The sequence below is a fragment of the Leopardus geoffroyi genome, chromosome C1 (assembly GCF_018350155.1).
Source record: "Leopardus geoffroyi isolate Oge1 chromosome C1, O.geoffroyi_Oge1_pat1.0, whole genome shotgun sequence".
Taxonomy (NCBI): domain Eukaryota; kingdom Metazoa; phylum Chordata; class Mammalia; order Carnivora; family Felidae; genus Leopardus; species Leopardus geoffroyi.
The window spans coordinates 62,676,320-62,694,822 of NC_059328.1; the positions used below are offsets into that span (position 1 = coordinate 62,676,320).

At 37.5% G+C, this 18,503-nt stretch overlaps 1 long non-coding RNA gene across 3 annotated transcripts in view; it reads right to left on the bottom strand.

Moving 5' to 3' along the window:
- Nucleotides 1-18,503, bottom strand: part of LOC123600004 — a 96,755-nt gene that overhangs the window by 29,310 nt on the left and 48,942 nt on the right. For 2 of the 3 annotated variants that reach the window (XR_006713414.1, XR_006713413.1), the window contains one exon: nt 11,416-11,571. This is a non-coding gene — a long non-coding RNA (uncharacterized LOC123600004). The remainder of the gene's footprint in view (nt 1-11,415; nt 11,572-18,503) is intronic. The other variant, XR_006713415.1, reaches the window with a different exon arrangement.

Below are 18,503 nucleotides of genomic sequence, written 5' to 3' on the forward strand. Positions count from 1 at the left end.
AAAGGCAGATAGGAAAAAAAAAATGTTATTACTTTAAACAGCAACAGTAAGACTTACAATAGACCTTTTCAATGGAAATAGTGTTCAGGTTTTATGTTTTCTTATTATTCACTGGATTTTTTTTAAGAGGAATATTCTGAATTCTGAATTCTCTGTTAGACTGTTCATGTTATCTCCATTTCTTTAGGGTCTGTCGTTGAAACTTTATTAGTTTCCTTTGTTGGTGACACCTTTCTTTGATTATTCATGACCCTTGTAGCCTGAGGCCAAGGAGCCAGCCTTGAGTCTAACTCCCTGGGGCCTGACACTGGGGCTTGCCAGAAGCCTGGAGCCACAACAACTGGCCCAGTGATAGGGAGGGGTCAGGAGCCTACAAAAGGTGGTCTTGAGTCTAGGTCAAGGGGGCCAGACTGGAGGTGGAGTAGGCTGGAAGTCTGTGGCCATGATAGCTGCCTAGGCTTGCAGGAAGTGGTCAAGCATGGCTGTAGACTAATGCTGTCAGTCACTTACTTCACATTTCAACCCCTCTCTTTGCTGGGCTGCCCAAGCTTCTGGGAGGGGTGATGGGGTAATATGAAACTGCCTTTCCTACTCTCTTCAATGCATCTTGTCTTATTTCTGTGTAGGTTCTGTTAACCCTCACCTGGAATCATTAGCTCTTATGAAGGTATTTTAAGCCTGGATAGTTGTTCAAACTGATGTTTCTGGGAAGGGAAGAGCTCTAGAAACTTCTATACAGTCATCTTGCCAATGTGACTCTTAATAACTAAATAATTTAAGGAGAACTAGAATTCAGTTCTGCAGAAAGTGGCTCATTAAAACCCAATAAGAAATTTAGAATCTCCAGCCTCCTGGCTAGGATTTAAAGTTAGACTTCATATTCCATGAAAGAAGAAGCAAAGGGAAAGTTGGTAGAATATCCAAATTTCAGATCATGAGCCAGGGTTGATAAAGCAGACTAGTCATATGTAATGGAGGTTATGGAAGTTACTGAAGCACAAGACAGTGAATTCTAATGCATTAATTACTCTCCAGATCCTTATATAACTGTGAAAAAATGCTGGAATAGTCTCTCTTCAGGTCCTATTTGTAAGTGGGGAGAGAGAGAATCAGAGAGAGAGAGAGAGAGAGAGAGAGAGAGAGAGACTGAATCTCACTGGACCGTGAACAGCCTGCAAATGATACACATAATTATAAACCATGGGTGGAAGTAGGGCAGGCAGGTCCTGACCAAAGTAGTATTTCTTCTGAGCTAAGTGCTACCTGGAAGACTTGCTCCTCATAACTTGAAATTCTTTTTTTCTAAGGTGGTTTCTTGTCTCTTAATTTTCAAGTTTTTCTCAACCATCTCATCCCCACCTGAGGTCTCTTCTCTTTAACCACTTAATTCCCACAACTTATAGGCTACAGAATTTGTGTTAAGGCTAAGAAAGAAGGGAAAAAAGGGCTGAGCAGGCTCTAAGCATAAGAATCCAGAGCCCAGAGAGAAACACAGATTAACTAGCCATTAGAATCCCATAGAAAGAAAAATAGAAACTGACCACAAGGGGATCAGGTGGTAGAAACCCTGACTATGGAAACCTGGACTATGAAAGATACTGGATATATAAGTGCATATCATAAGCTCTAAGGATTTAGCAAATGCTGGCTTATTTTGGAAGAACGATCAAGAAAAGGAAAAAATGTGAAAGTTGGCTGGACTTATACCAGTAAGCCTAATAAGAATCAAGAACTTTCACATACTATTTAGAAATCCATGGTTATGTGGTTAGAGAAATCTTAAAATGCTACATGTCAGTCATGTGAAATTTTGGATAAATTTTTCCTGTGGGTAGGGAATTTAAGTTCAAGCTGAACTTTTATGAGGAGAAATTGGCTGGAATTCTTTACCCTGCAGCCAAGAGAGGAACTTCAGATATGCTAGGCAGTGATGTATTTATGAAAAATTTGAATCTAAGGAATTTTAGCCGGTCTTCATAAGCTAAAGTCACAGATAGAGCTTAGTTTGAGCAAAAAGGTAAGTTTGAGTTTTATAACCCCTCACTTCTTGTATGTCCGCACCCTATCTCCCATTACCTTTCTTCTCTATCCTGAAGATCCAGGCCCTTCACACTTCAGTTCAAAGCTGAATTCTGTAAAGGCCTGGATTCTTTCCAAGTGTCCTACATACTTAACTTCTAATCTCTGGTTGTCAGGTGAAAAAAAAATGCTCAGAGTGGTTAAGTGACTAGCTCAAGAAAATACAGATTATGGGGCACCTGACTGGCTCAGTCGGTTAAGTGTCTGACTTTGAGTCAGATCATGATCTCACAGTCCATGAGTTTGAGCCCCCTGTCAGGCTCTGTGGCTAACAACTCAGAGCCTGGAGCCTGCTTTGGATTCTGTGTCTCCCTCTCTCTCTGCCCCTCCCCTGTTCACACTCTGTCTCTCTCTCTCTCTCTCTCTCTCTCTCTCTCTCTCAAAAATAAACATTAAAAAAAATTTTTTAAGAAAAAAAAGGAAAATACAAATTAAAAGTTGTAGTGTTAACGTCCAGGTATTTTGACTTCTTTCCATCTTTGGTGAATCCATTAATTCATTTATTCATTTCTTTAACAAATATTTACAGAGATCATTCTATGCACAAAACACCCAACTTTTACACAAAATGTCATAACTTTTTTATATACTTTTCATTTAATCTACATAGTAACTCTCTAAGACAGATAAGTTGTTATCTGCATTTTACACGACATGGTCAAGGTTCAAAGAGGCCAAGTAATATATGTAATTAGCTCAACAGACTTATTTAGTTCCAGTGCTATGATTTGAATTGGGGTCCTCTGATACAAAGTTCAGTGAACTTCCCCTTAAACAGTGCCAATGACACAAAGATGATAAAAACATATTTTTCCTACCTTCACAAATTGTGTCTAGTTGAAAAACAAAGACAGATTAAATAACAACATAAAGCAATATAGTCACACAAAAACAGTGTTTTAAGTGCCAACTAAATTATGTAGGCACTAAGTGCCAAAGATTCAGAGTAGAGTCGCTGATAACTGAGGGATCCTGGAAAGCTTCACAAAAGGGGCAGACACTGAGATGGCCTTGAAAGTTTAAGATTTTTGGCCTCCACAGATACCTTCTTAGGTGGCTACAGGTCCCCTCGCACAAGAAACCAGCAAGGACCTTGCTGGCACCACAAACCCCGCCCCTGCCCTTCTTGTGGATTCACCCCTTTAATATGTCGTTAGCTGAACCCCATCCAAAGTGGTGTCACAAGTCTGGCAGTGTTCAACCAGCCATGACAGTGGCCAGCACCACTCCAAAGTGACTCCTGCCCTGAGGAAAGGGGAAGATAACCACAAGCACCAGTTTGACTGCAGCCCCTACAGTGTGCTGGAGGCAGACATAGGCTCTGACTGCAAGCCACCAACAAAAGCTTCACAGGGAACAACACCCAGAAAGTACCCTGCAGCTCCATGGTTCTGCATTTCTGGCAAATGCTTGGTCTGATTCAACTGAAGCCCAGATTGGTGCCAGACTGGCCTACTAACCAAACCCTGTCCACAACAAGCAAGAGAGCCATTGCAGACAACTGGACAGAGATCAAACATGGCTTAGCCACAATAGTAGGTACCTAACACATATAGGACATGCCCCTGAAGCACCAGGTTTTGGTAAACAGAGGACACTGCAGTGTGGGGCACTACAGGACCTCTTCTTCATAAGGCCATTACTTTCAAGAGCAAGAGATGTAGCTGACTTTCCTAACACATAGAAACAGACACAGAGATCTACACAAAATGAGGACAGAGGAATTTGTCCCAAACAAAAGAATGGGACAAAATCACAGCAAGAGAGCTAAATGTAATGGAGATAAGAAATATATGTGCCTGACAGAGAATTTAAAGTAATGATCATAAGAAGCACCTGGATGGCTCTGTCAGTTAAGCATCTGACTTTGGCTCAGGTCATGATCTCAGGGTTTGTGAGTTCAAGCCCCGTGTCTGGCTCTGTGCTGACAGCTCAGAGCCTGGAGCCTGCTTCAGATTCTGTGTCTCCCTCTCTCTCTGCCCCTCCTCTGCTTGCACTCTGTCTCTCTCTCTCAAAAATAAATAAACATTTAAAAAAAAATTTTAAGTAATGATCATAAAAATACTCACTGGACTTGAGAAAAGAGTGGAGGACTTCAGTGAGATGCTCAACAATGAGAGGGAAAACATAAAAAAATAACCAATCAGAGATGAAAAACACAATAGACAAAATTAAAAATACACTAGAGGGAATAAATAGTAGACTAGAGGAAGCAAAAGAATGATGGTTCAGTGACCTGGAGCACAGAGTAATGGAAAGCAATCAAGGTGAACAGGAGAGAGAAAAAATAATAATGAAAATAGATTAAGGAAACTCAGTGACACCATCAAGCATAATAACATTTGCATTATAAGAATCCCTTAGAAAAAAGAAAAGAGAGGAAAGGGGGCAGAAAATTTATTTGAAGTAATAATAGCTGAAATTTTCCTAATCTGGGGAAGAAACCAGAAATCTAGATCCAGGAGAGACAGAGTCCTCAACAAAATCAACCCAAGGAGGTCCACACCAAGACACATAGTAATTAAAGTGAAAGAAAGTAGTGATAAAGAAAGAATTTTAAAGGTTGCAAGATGAGGCCACTGGGTGGCTCAGTCAGTTGAGTATCCAACTTTGGCTCAGGTCATGATCTCGTGATTTATGGATTCGACCCCATGTCTGCTTTGCACTGGCAGTGGGGGACCTGCTTTGGATTCTCTGTCTTCCTAGCTCTCTGCCCCTCCCCCACTTCTACTCCTCTCTCAAAAATAAATAAACACTAGAAAAAAAATTTTAAAAAAACCATAAAGGTTGCAAGAGAAAAAAAAAGACAGTTATATACAAGGGAAACTTCATAAGTATATCAGCTGATATTCCAGGAGAGCCTTTGCAGACCACAAAGGAGTGGCATGATATATTCAAAATGCTGAAAGAGGGGTGCCTGGGTGGCTCAGTTGGTTGAGTGTCCAATTCTTGATTTCAGCTCAGGTCATTATCCCAGGATCATGGGATTCAGCCCTGTACCGAGCTTGCTTAAGACTGTCTCTCTCCCTCTTCCCCTTCCCCTGCTCCTCCTCTCTCTCTTAAAAAAAAAAAAAAAAAAATCCTGAAAGAAAAAGAAAAACCTGCAACCAAAAATACCTACCCAGCAAGGGTATTATTCAGAATAGAAGGAGAGAGAAAGAATTTCTCAGACAAACAAAAGTTAAAGGGCCACTAAACTAGCTCTAGAAGAAATGTTAAAGGGGACTCTTCGAGGGGAAAAGAAAACATAAGTAGTAGTAAGAAAAGGAGGAAGAAAGCAGTAAAATTAAGCATATCTATAAAAAATCAGTTAAGGGATCCACTAAATAAAAGGATGTAAATTTAAAAAAAACATATACCTAAAACATGGGGGGGAGATAAGTAAAGCATAGGTTCAAACTTAAGTTCCCATCAACTTAATATAGAGCACTATATGCACAAAATAGTATATACATAGTGGTATATACCTAATTGTAACCACAAATCAAAAACAAGTTAAAAATGTGCAAAAAATACAGAAAAAGGAATCCAAGTATATCTCAAAAGAAAGCCAGCAAATCATAAAAGAAGAGAGCAAAAGAAGGAACAGAGAACAACTACTTAAACAACCATAAAATAAGTAACAAAATGGCAATAAATTACTATCAATAATTACTTTGAATGTAAATGGACTAAATGCTCCAATAAAAAGATACAGAGCAATGAAATGCATAAAAAAGCAAGACCCAGGGTGCCTGGATGGCTCAGTCATTTGAGCATCCAACTCTTGATTTTGGTTCATGTCATGATCCCAGTGTCATGAGGGAGCCTGCTTAAGATTCTCCCTCTCTCTCTCTCCTTCTTCTAGGCCTCTCCCCTGACCACATTCTCTCTTTCTATAAAATAAAATAAAATAAAATAAAATAAAATAAAATAAAATAAAATAAGTCAAACCCATATATATGCTGACTACAAGAGACTCATTTCAGACCTAAAAACACATGCAGATTTAAAGGGAAGGGATAGAAAAGTAGTCATCATGCAAATGTAAGTGAAAAGAAAGCCAGGGTAGGTATACTTATACTGGACAAAATAGACTTTAAAACAAAGACTAATGAGAGACAAAGAAGGACACTATATAATCATAAAGGGAACAATCCAGCAAGAAGGTATAATAATTGTAAATATTTATACACCCAACATGGAAATGCCCAAATACACAAAGCGGTTAATAACATAAAGGAAGTAATCAATAGTAATACAATAATAGAAGGGGAATTAACACCCCACTTACATCAATGGATAAACCATCAAAACAGAAAATTAGCAAGAAAGCTTTGAATGACACATTGGACTAACTGGATCTAACAAATTTTTCAGAATATTCTATCCTAAAACAGCAGAATACATCTTCTTCTCAAGTACACATGGAACAGTCTCCAGAAGATATCACATATTAGGCCACAAAACAAATCTCAACAAATTCAAAACGACTGAAATCATACCATGCATCTTTTCCAAACACAACTCTATGAAACTAGAAATAAACCACAAGAAAAAATCTGGAAAGAACACAAATACATAGAAGTTAAATAATATGGTACTAAACAATGAATGGGTCAACTAAGAAATCAGAGAGGAAATTAAAAAAAAAATCAAAAAAGAAAAAAGGAGCACCTGGGTGGTTTATTTGGTTAAGTGTCCAACTTTGGCTCAAGTCATGATCTTGTGGTTCGTGAGTTCAAGCCCCACACTGAGCTCTGTGCTGACAGTTCAGAGCCTGGAGCCTGCTTCAGATTCTGTGTCTCCCTCTCTCTCTGCCCATCCCCTGCTCTCTCTCTCTCTCTCTTAAAAATAAATAAACATTAAACATTAAAAAAAACAAAGAAAATTAAAAAAAAAAACATATGGAGACAAATAAAAATGAAAACACAATGGTCCAAAATCTTTGGGCTGCAGCAAAAGCTGTTCTAAGAAGCAAATTTATAACAATAAGAAGTGAGAAAAATCTCAAATAAATGACCTAACCTTACATCTACAGGAGCTAGGAAAAGAAAAACAAAACCCAAAGCCAGAAGGAAATAAAAATTAGATCATAAATAAAAACAGAAACTAAAGCAAAACAAAACAAAACAAAAGATCAATGATACCAGGAGCTGGTTCTTTGAAAAGATCAACAAAATGCATAAACTTTATCAAACTCATCCAAAAAAAGTGAGAGGACTCAAATAAACAAAATCACAAATGAAAGAGGAGAAATAATAACTACTCCACAGAAATACAAAGAATTATAAGAGAATAGTATGAAAAATTAAATGTCAACAAATTGGACAATCAAAAAGAAATAGATAAATTCCTAGAAACATATAACCTCCCAAAACCAAATCAGAAATAAATAAAAACTTTGAACAGATTGATTACCAGCAATGAAATTGAATCAGAAATTAAAAAACTCCCAATAAACAAAAGTCCAGGATCAGACAGCTTCATAGAATTCTAGCAAACATTTAAAGAAAATATATTCTTCTCAAAGTATTCCAAAAAAATAGAAAAGGAAGGAAAGCTTCCAAATTCATTCCATAAGGCTAGGATTAACTGATACTAAGACCAGATAAAGACACTACAAAAAAAAGAGAGTATTGGCCAATATCTTTGAGGAACATATATGCACAAACCTTCAACAAAATATTAGCAAACCAAATCCAACAATACATTAAAAAACTCATTCACCATGATCAAGTGGGATTTATTCCTGAGATTCAAGGGTGGTTCAATATTTGTAAATCAATCAACATGATACACCATATAAAGAGAAAGGATCAAAAACACATCATCATTTCCTGCTTCAGATTCTGGTGTCTCTCTGCCCCTTCCCTACTCATATTCTGTCTCTTTCTGTCTCTCAAAAATGAATAAATGTTAAAAAAATTTCAAAAACATATCATCATTTCAATAGATACAGAAAAGGTATTTGACAAAGTACAACATCCATTCATGATAAAAATCTTCCATAATGTAGGTTTAAAGGGAACATACTATACCATAATAAATTTCTAGAATATGAAATTCATATAAATATATGAATAATCCACAGCTTTCATCATAGTCAACAAAACTGAGAGCTTTTCCCTAACATCAGGAACAAGACAAAGATGTCCACTCTCAGTACTTTTATTCAACATAGTATTAGAAGTCTTAGCCACAGCAATCAGGTAAGAAAAAGAAATAAAAGGCATCCAAATTGGTAAACTTTCACGATTTGCAGATGACATGATACTCCAGATAGAAAACACTAATGACTCCATCAAAAACACTAGTAGAACTAATAAGTGAATTCAGTAAGGTCACAGGATACACAATGAATAGACAGAAATCTACTGCATTTCTATACACTAATAATGAAGTAGCAGAAAGAGAAGAAAACAATCCCATTTTAAATTACATCCAAAAAACTAAAATACATAGGAATAAACTTAACCAAGGAAATGAAAGACCTGTAGAAAAAGAAAGAAAGAAAGAAAGAAAGAAAGAAAGAAAGAAAGAAAGAAGAAAGAAAGAAAGAAAGAAAGAAAGAAAGAAAGAAAGAAAGAAAGAAAGAAAGAAAGAAAGAAAAGATCAAGACGATTTGTATAGAAAAGTGGAAAACACTTTCCTGGCATAGTGGAATGAAATGAATATTAGCAAGGAGGCAGAGATAAGCATTACGTGTTTAAGATATAGTAAGTAGAGTATTAATATAATAGTCACCATTTATTGAAAGGTAACATGGCTTAGTGATTAAAAGCATGGCCTCTGAAGACAGACTTCCTGGGTTTGAAATATACTACTACTTATTAGCCATTAAAATGGGAAGTTAATTAATTTCCCTATACCCCAGTTCTCTGTTCTCTAAAATTAAGATAATGATATTACCTATTTTAGAGGGTTGTTACAAGATCAAATGAGTTTACAAAGTATTTAGAACAGTATCCAAGCACCTTGTAAGTAGAGTTAGCTAAATGAAGTACTGAACGTATTGTAAATATATGGTACTCCAGGCACTGCACTAAGCACATAATGTTATTTCATTTAATCTTTATCATCTTATAAGATATATATTATTATGTCTGTGCTATTGGTGAGAAAACTAGAAGAGAGAGTTAAATTTCTTAAGATCACACAGTTGGTAGTTTTCAAAGCTATGATTCAAACAAATGCAAAGCTTGTGCTCTAAACCGCTAACCTATACTTTCTGAATTTAGGTAGCAGTGGAAAAATAAAGCAAAACAGGTGAGGCCAAATTATGTAGGCCTTGAAAACATCAGGCTAAAATAATTATATCATCTACTATAGGCAGTGAGAAGTCACTGAAGGTTTCTGGGCAGTGATGTGTTTTAGAAAGATTTATCTGGCCACAGAATTCTGGATGGATTATAAATCCCTGGGTCATAAAAGTATCAAGCAAACACAAACATATCTGAAGTGAACTTGCAGAAAGTAGGCCATTTTTTTTTTTCCTTCAAACTCACCCTTACATATTCATCCATCTACCTAATCCTATTTGGTCTCTAAACCATAATCAATACTAGCATCAGCACCAAATAACCAAACAAAAGTTGAGACTGCTATTGGCTGATTCCTAAATCCACCTACACCCAACAAGTGTTCCATTCTACTGCCTAAATGCAGGTGCAGACATTCATGTATATCCATAGTCTCTTTGTAATCTACAACTGAAAGGTATTTAACAACTAGAAAATGAATCACATGTGTAATGCCTCTTGATTTAATAGCCCAACTCATCTCCCCAGATGCTATCCCCAACTATAAAGCATTGCTGGAGAAAATCACACAGCCAGGGTTGCTGCTACTACAAATTCATGATCTTCAACCTCAGCTGGGCCTGAAATACTGCCAGGCAGCTCTAATCAGACATTTCTCCTATTCCCTTCAGTGGCTGCTTCAAACTTTCACCACTTTTAAGCATTTTACACCTCTCCCCCCATCCTACCATCACTGACGCCTCCTATTCCACACACACATGCTCAACAGATGATTTTTTCTGTATTTTGCCGAGGAAATAAATTTAAGTGCAATAATGTAAGAATTCCTCAGCTCCTCACTTGCTACCACCAGGATATTTGTTTGTAAACCCACTTATTTCTATGTCTTTACCTCCTAGATCAGTAAAAAGGTGTCCTTCCCTGCATCTAGAACTAATCATTTCATCTGTACTCTAGACTCCCTGCCAACTCTATGATATCACTCCACCAACCCATTTCTCTCATTTCTAAAGTTTCAGTCTTCCTTCTCTTCTGGTTCTTCCTTTTCTACTGCCTTTTCCCTTTATCACATTCCTGTAGGCAGCTCTATTATTTAAAATTCTCTTTTAACCCATATTCTCCCCTCCCTCAACCCCCTACCTACTCTTTTTCCATTCAAAGTCAGACTACTTGAAAGAAGAACTTTATATTCCTTGAATTCCTTCCTCTCTTCATCCATTCTTTTGATTTTTCCTTGGACCACATGTTCATAGAATGGGATTAGTCATAACCCTTGGTTCATGACACACTCATCACTGGTTCATGCATGGTGCACTTTTAATAATTAAGTTGGTAAAACTACTTGCTCTCTCCCCTTCTCCATCCTGCCTTCCACTTTCCCTTACAGGTTTTATCCTCAAGAAGAGCATTCCCTTAATGAATCTCATGACCTGAATCTTCATAAAAGACACTGCTTCTTGGAAACCTGACCAAAGACACTAAGGATGATAGAACAGAAAGATAAAAAGAGCCCGAAACACTGGTGAAACCATGGAACTACCACACTAATTCTGGACTACTTAACTCTGGGCTCTTTTTACTTAAGAAAAATAACTATTTGGTTAAGCTCCTGTAGCTGAGTTTGTTAGACTTGCACTTGAGCATAGTCCCTAAATAATCCACTCCTAAACCTCACTTCTCCAGTTCAGACCACTCTTAGAAGAAATTCCAGACACACGCATCTAAGTACTTTCCTAACACCTTCATTTAGTACCTCAATCCCAATTTTCCAAAAACTGGACTTCTAAATTTCTCCCAAAATAGGCATTTCTTTCTGTATCTCAAACAGTGGATGTCACCTCTAACTGTTCACTATCCCAAACAAAATTCTAAATGACAAACAGAGCCCTTCATCCCCTACCAATCTTTTCACACCTCTGCTCTATCATGTTCCCCTATACCATTGGCCCAGATTGATTTAGTCGCTGAATCCACTCCTGAGGATTCCCTCTTTGAAATATATCTCAAATATATTCTTCCCTCACCATTTCTCCTGCTAATGCCACTGCCTTACTTCAGGTCTTCAGCATTTTGCTCTTTGATAATAGCTTCATACCTGGTGTACTTGCCTCTTATCTTGATGTTCTTCAATTTATTACTTACCCACACTTCCATCAGATGGACTTTGTTTTGCAGGAGGCAAAAAGTATTTTCCTCTCTTCCCACAAGTAGTCTTCATGGTAGAATAGGATAAATTTGAAGTGGTTGTTTCCTGAAAGAGAACAGAAACAAAAAGGAAAAAAGGAACTAAGTTCTACATCTGTTTTTACACAATAAAGATTAAGAAAATGTGCAGGATAAAGAGAGAATCCATACAATAAACTAATTCAGCAGATGCAGATGCTTTGAACCAGAAGGGTCTATGAAATCCAACAACCCCCTTCTCTTCCCTGTTCTTCAACCAAATCTGTAGAGATTGGGAAGAACACGTGTGGTTCAAACTTCAAGCAAACTTCATCTTACTACCAAATGTCCTTATACTTTGCTGACTGCTGAGTTACTGCCCAAATCTGCTATCATTCCTCTTAGAATTTTTTAATGATTTTCTTCAGGAAAAAAAATGTGAACATCTAAGTCAAACCCTATGATCTGGCTATAGTAAACTACCCAGAGTTTACTATACCAAACTAACCAAGTAACACTATTTCATGCTTCCATGCTTTTTTGCATCCTGTTCCCCCTACATGTCACACCATTTTATTCTACCCTTTGCTCTTAATTAATAAAGTTCTATTTATCCTACATGATGCAGTTCAAACCTTTCATAACCTACTAAGTCTAAGTCTAAATACCCTGCAGATACTGGACTTCACTATCACTCTAGGTGAACTGTTGAAGCATTTCTTTTTTTCTTTTTTTTTTAACATTTATTTATTTTTGAGAGACAGAGACAGAGTGCAAGTGGGGGAGGGGAAGACAGAGAGAGGGAGACCCAGGATCCGAAGCAGGCTCCAGGCTCTGAGCTATTAACACAGAGCCCTATGCAGGGTTTGAACTCACAAACTGCAAGATCATGACCTGAGCTGAAGTCAGAGGCTTAACTGACTGAGCCACCCAGGCGCCCCTGTTGAAGCATTTCTAAAACTATGTAGTAATAGTTAGCAATGAACTCCTTAGGGGAAGAGACTACAATGTTGTAACTCAAGAATGAATCTGTCCTTCATACATAGTAAGTTCTTCCTCCCCAAAATTTGTTTAATGTGATACTTCAGAGAAGTATGTAATCTTCTCATGGGCACATAGCTGGGAACACAACAGGTCTTCTGATTAAATTTCATGTTTCTTCTTCTACATCACAACTGTGTCTCTTGAAAGATCAGTAAATACAAAACCCACAAGCACTCATATAAGCACACAAAATTATATAGCAGTTACTACTCTCATCAACCATTAACATGTAGGTCTCTTCCCTCTAAGCGCTTTCCACCAGTTTTCCTAAATTCATTTCCCTCACAGGTCAGAGAATGGAATTTCCTAATTTCAAAAGTATTGGTCTTTACAAATACTATCACTTATTTAATAAAATATTTTCTTGCATTCTTCCTGAATTATGACCAACAGCAAGGCAGCAAACTGAATCATGTGAAAATAATTTAGAAACAAAGTGTCTTTACCATGTCCACTAGAAGATAGCACCATAAGTTCACTTAATACTTACTCTCTTATGTTTACAACCTGCACTACTGAAATTTAAATAAAGTGTGTTAATTTAGGGCAATGTAATCCATTTAGAGATTAACTTCCTAACAACTGTTATGATCCTCAATAAAGAGCCAAACAGACCTTTTGAACCAAACTGAAATATGGTTTAGATACTATTTTTCTGTGAAGGTGGGAATAAAAATGAAAATTTACAAGAGCTAGGAATGCAACCAAAAAAAAATTTTTTTTTAATGTGGTGTCTTGTTTTGCTATTGTTGTTGCCATCATTAACTGATTAACTTTCTTTTTCTTTCTTTCTTTCTCTCTTCCTTTCTTTCTCTTCCTTCCTTTTCTCCTTTCTTTTCCATCTTTCTCTTCTTTCTTTCTTTCTTTTCTTTCTTTCTTTCTTTCTTTCTTTCTTTCTTTCTTTCTTTCTTTCTCTCTTTCTTTCCTTCTCTTCTTTCTCTTCTTTCTTTCTCTCCTTCCTTCCTTCCTTCCTCTCTTCTTTGCAGGTTCTGTTGCCTAATTTCCTTTGGACTACCATGATTTTACTCAGTCTTTGGGCATACATGTGAAAACTAATGCACATATCTCAATTGAAATTCTGCATAGTTTTGTTGGAAATCAGATACTTTCATATTTTTAAAAAATATAAGATACTTAGTGAAGTAAAAGGAAGAAAAAGAGAAAAACACAAAAAGAGTTCATCGCACATGAAATATTTGGGGAAAATAAGTAGCCATGTTAGTTTACTAACCAGGAGAGCTAGAATAAATCAAAACTGAAAATAATTGTACCAAAATAAAAAACCAGGTAAATTTGAAGCTTCAGAACCCTAAATCCACTACTCAAAATAGCCCAACACCAACTGAAATGGATGTCCAGTCCAAATATACAGCAAGAAGTAGATGTATTCAAATAGCATTTAGTCTAAAGCTGAGTGTTCATTTGCCAGGCAGACAGCCCATTAAAAAACTGTGGTTTTGGGGTGTTTTCAACTGAACCTGAGTTTTCAGATGTATGAATTAGTTTACCTCCTTGGAAAGACATGATTTCCTGTTTTCAGGAGAAATGCAAGCCTCTAAAAGCTTATTTAAAAGGTTCAAAAGGCTACTTAGGCATCAAATAACTATTAAAAACAATATTTTGACTATTTAAGTGTAAACGAATCAGAAACATATGGATTAAATTTCCCTTAAATTGCACATGCTCCAAACTGAAGAGTATAAGCAATGGGTGAAACCTGTTTTGGATTTCAGTGAGCCCAAAACATTTGAAAAATCATATGAGATGTTCAGTGAACTCAAGAGTACAGCTGGATTCACCCATCACTAATTCATTCCTATCCTATGCTTCTGGTCTTAATATAAGGAAGGGTGTTAAGTACACAAGTAGCTTACAGGTAAAACGTGTAGATCTAAATATAGATGTGATTTAAAAACAGAGAGAGAGAGAAGAACTTTTTAAAAAGTATTTTAAAAACCTGTGTGTTAAAAGAAAGTCTTCCAGTTTTAAACAAAATCTAAAATAGCCTTTAGACTCTTCATACAATTTTATTTTGAGTCTTTTCCTAATTAAAGACAATTTATATAACTCTAAGATGGAGAATAAAATAAACTAAATTTTTTTTTAGCTTCCACTATGTTCCAGACACTGTGCTTGATATTTTTACACACATTATTTCTTCACCCAATCCCACAAACCAGTTTCATGTGCCTATGCACAGAGATAAGGCATTTGTATTTCACTCGATTATTTTTCTCTTCACCTTGAGCAAGCAGTCTGTTTACAATAAACAGCCAGAGTCTAATAAGCCAGCTGAAAAACATTATATTTCCTCATCAAATTAAACTGATAATATTAAGAATTAAAGTCCTTAGCTACCAGTTGAACTACATAAAACTGAATAAGAGCACATGTTTTGGGATAAAAAATTACTTTATATTTTTGTACCTTCTTTGTATAACTGGGAAAATAATACCTACCTTATAGGATCATTATGAGTATAGACTGGGGAGTTGTATGTAATATGCTTGAGAGTAATGTGTTCAATAAGTGATAACTATTACATAAGAAATATGTGTATATTGATGTATGTGCTCAAAACTTCTTTTCTCCAACAACCAGTCAGATCCAGACTGTGTAACTGCCTATAACCCTTATCAAAATGAATCCCTCTGATCTCTCTCCAGACTCTCTGTGATAAACAATTCGCCATTCACTCAGTAGATTATGAATGGTCCCCACATATCCTGAAGAGGTTGCTTGAAACCACCTCCATCACAAGTTACAACTCTCTACAACATGTGTGGACCTAGAGGGTACTGTGCTAAGTGAAATAAGTCAGACAGAAAAATATAAATACCATACGATTTTACTTATATGTGGAGTCTAAAAAACAAAACAAATGAATAAACAAGCAAACAGAAGTAGACTCACAAATACAGAGAACAAACTGGTGGTTGCCAGAAGGGAGGGAGTTGGAAGGACGGATGAAATAGGAGGAGAAACAGGTATTAACTTCCAGTTATAAAAGAAATAAGTCATGGGGGTGAAAAGTACAGTATAGGGAATATAGTCCATAATACTGTAATAACTCTGTACGGTGACAGAACTAAACTTACCCTGGTGAGCATTTTATAATGTACATAATTGTTGAATCACTGTTTTACACCTGAAATAAATACAACGTTATATGCAAACTGTACTTCAATAAAAAGTAAAAATTAAAAGAAAAAAGTTACAGCTTTCCACCCCATGGTGCCCTGTAAAATGCCATGCTGGTATCTTGAAGATGGAGGCTATCCCCACACCTATCAGAAGTAACCTGTGTCAGGGGCGCCTGGGTGGCGCAGTCGGTTAAGCATCCGACTTCAGCCAGGTCACGATCTCGCGGTCCGTGAGTTCGAGCCCCGTGTCGGGCTCTGGGCTGATGGCTCAGAGCCTGGAGCCTGTTTCCGATTCTGTGTCTCCCTCTCTCTCTGCCCCTCCCCTGTTCATGCTCTGTCTCTCTCTGTCCCAAAAATAAATAAACGTTGAAAAAAAAAATTTTTTTTAAATAAAAAAAAAAAAGAAGTAACCTGTGTCAAACAGCAGGGCCTGCCGTGACCCAGCTCCTGCTAACTGAGGTATAGCACTACTTTTACACGAGTCTTCCTTTCCCCATCAAAATCCAGCTGACTCCTCTACCACCAGTTCAAGGAGTTTACTTGGGCTCCAAGAAGTCATAGCTCTTTCTTTGGTATACTTCAGCTCCAGCACTCTGCTCATCCACTCTGCCACCACTGGAGTAACTGGCACAACCCAATGTGCAGGCGTATTCAGTGTAGCCCCAATGCTCAAATACACTATCTTTGAGAAAGAGAAGATATACTGACAGCCCTCTCCCTACATACCACTCATGCTGTCTTATCTGAGGGTCATGCCTCTGCCCCCTCATGACTTTTGCTCGGAGAAACAGAAATGGGGTGGCTAGGAAGAGTTTCCAGAACCATATCACAATTCCACACAGAAAAATGACCATCAGACAGTTTTCGTTGACTGCTCCCCCACCTTTAACACCAGCTTGCATGCCTTTTTTTTTTCCCTTGGAAAAAGATCTGATTCCATAGCATGGCAGCCTATGAGGTTTCCAAAAGTCCCTGTGCAGGTTTTAAACTTCTGAGTTATATTAAACCTTGTCACATTTGCTGGTTAGTCAACGTTCCATTGCCTGTCAGCAGTGAAAACCTTACCAGAAGAGGTGTTCTTGCCAGCAGGGATCTTTGAGTCACTTATCTCCATGAGGTTTAATGAGCTGCATTAAGTCAAGCACTCTGACAAATCTGTACATAAGGCAATTGGTTTTAAATGCCTAGTGAGAGGTTGCACACGGAGCAAAGGTGTTGAATATTGTGTACTCACCACAGGTAATAATTTTAAGAGCGAACCTAATGGCTTAAGAGCCTTCTAATTTTTATTAGTCTCTCTTTGGTTGGGTTGCTCTTTGTTTTAGGTTAACAAGACCAAAAACTAGTTTCAGATCATACCTAAGAAGATGAAAGTGACTGGCACTTAATAGAGGGCCCACCCTTCAGCTATGTGCTCTCTGGGAGAGGGAGAAAGGGAAATAATGGGAAAGTATAGTAGTCCTCCCTTATCTGTGGTTTTGCTTTCCCTGGTTTCAGTTACTCACAGTCAACTACAGTCCAGAAGCAGATGACTCTCCTTCTGATATATCATCAGAAGGTTAATAGTAGCCTAAAGCTACATCACAATGCCTATGTCATTCACCTTATTTCATCTCATCACATAGGCATGTTATCACTTTATATCATCATCATCATCATCATCATCATCATCATCCTCCTCAGAAGGGTGAGTACCATACAATAAGACATTTTGAGAGAGATCACATTCACATAACTTTTATTATATTATAATTGATCCATTTTATTATAAATTATCATTAATCTTTTAATGTGCCTAATTCATAAGTAAACTTTATCTTAGTCATGTATACATAAGAAAAAACATAGTATATATAGGGTATAGTACTATCCATGGTTTCAGCACCCACTGGGGGTCTTGGAATATATCCCTTGGAGATAAGGGGGGATTACTGTGTACCCTTCCTTCCTGCAGCTTCAGTGATATTAAATAGTAGTTCATCTGTCAAAGACAGGGTTAGAGGTGGCAAAGTAGAATTCTGTGTGCTACTTAAGCTTCCAGGACCCTTTTATCCATAGTGTCATCACTCAGGCCAGTTTGGGACAGGGCTATAGGGTTGTCAGCAGTATTGGGTTACCAAGGAAGGAGAAAATTCATTATTGGAGCTGCTGGCCTGGTAATAAAAGGTGAGTGAAGTGAAGCAAAGCGAAGCGAAGTGAAGCGAAGCGAAGCGAAGTGAAGTGAAGTGAAGTGAAGACATAGGTCAATGTCATGCACCATCAGGCACAAGGATCGCAGTACCAAGAGTACATGTGTCAGGCTTAGCATGGTAGAGAGGGATCTCAGCAGGAATTTACACTGATGTCCTGGTGTATTGTAACTGTGGTTCAAGGAATTCTGTCCATATCAGAGAGATCTCCAGGCCATGGAGGTGGTGACTGTGGGCTTGTGTCTAGGGGTACAGTTGTAGCCCTCAAGGAGACAAATGAGATTGTCAGGCCCCTGCAACAGTCTGAGTTCAGGGGGTGAGGGGAAGCTAGATCTCTAGGAAACTTGACTAGAATACTAAGAAGGGTAACCCTCAGACTCTTCTCTTTCCCATATTTCCCCCTCTTGTTACTTGCCTTAATATTTCAAATGCCCAATCAGAAACCTAGGCACCATACATGATATTTCCTTCTCCCACTCCTTCATATCCAAACCAAATAACAATCCTTTGTTCCACATCCTTAATGTATTTTAATTGTCACTTCTTTCCATCTCTACTGTCATTACCTTAGTTCAGGACATGATCATTTTTGACCTAGATTACTAGAGTAGTCTCCTAACTATTCGTCTTGCCTTCCCACCAAT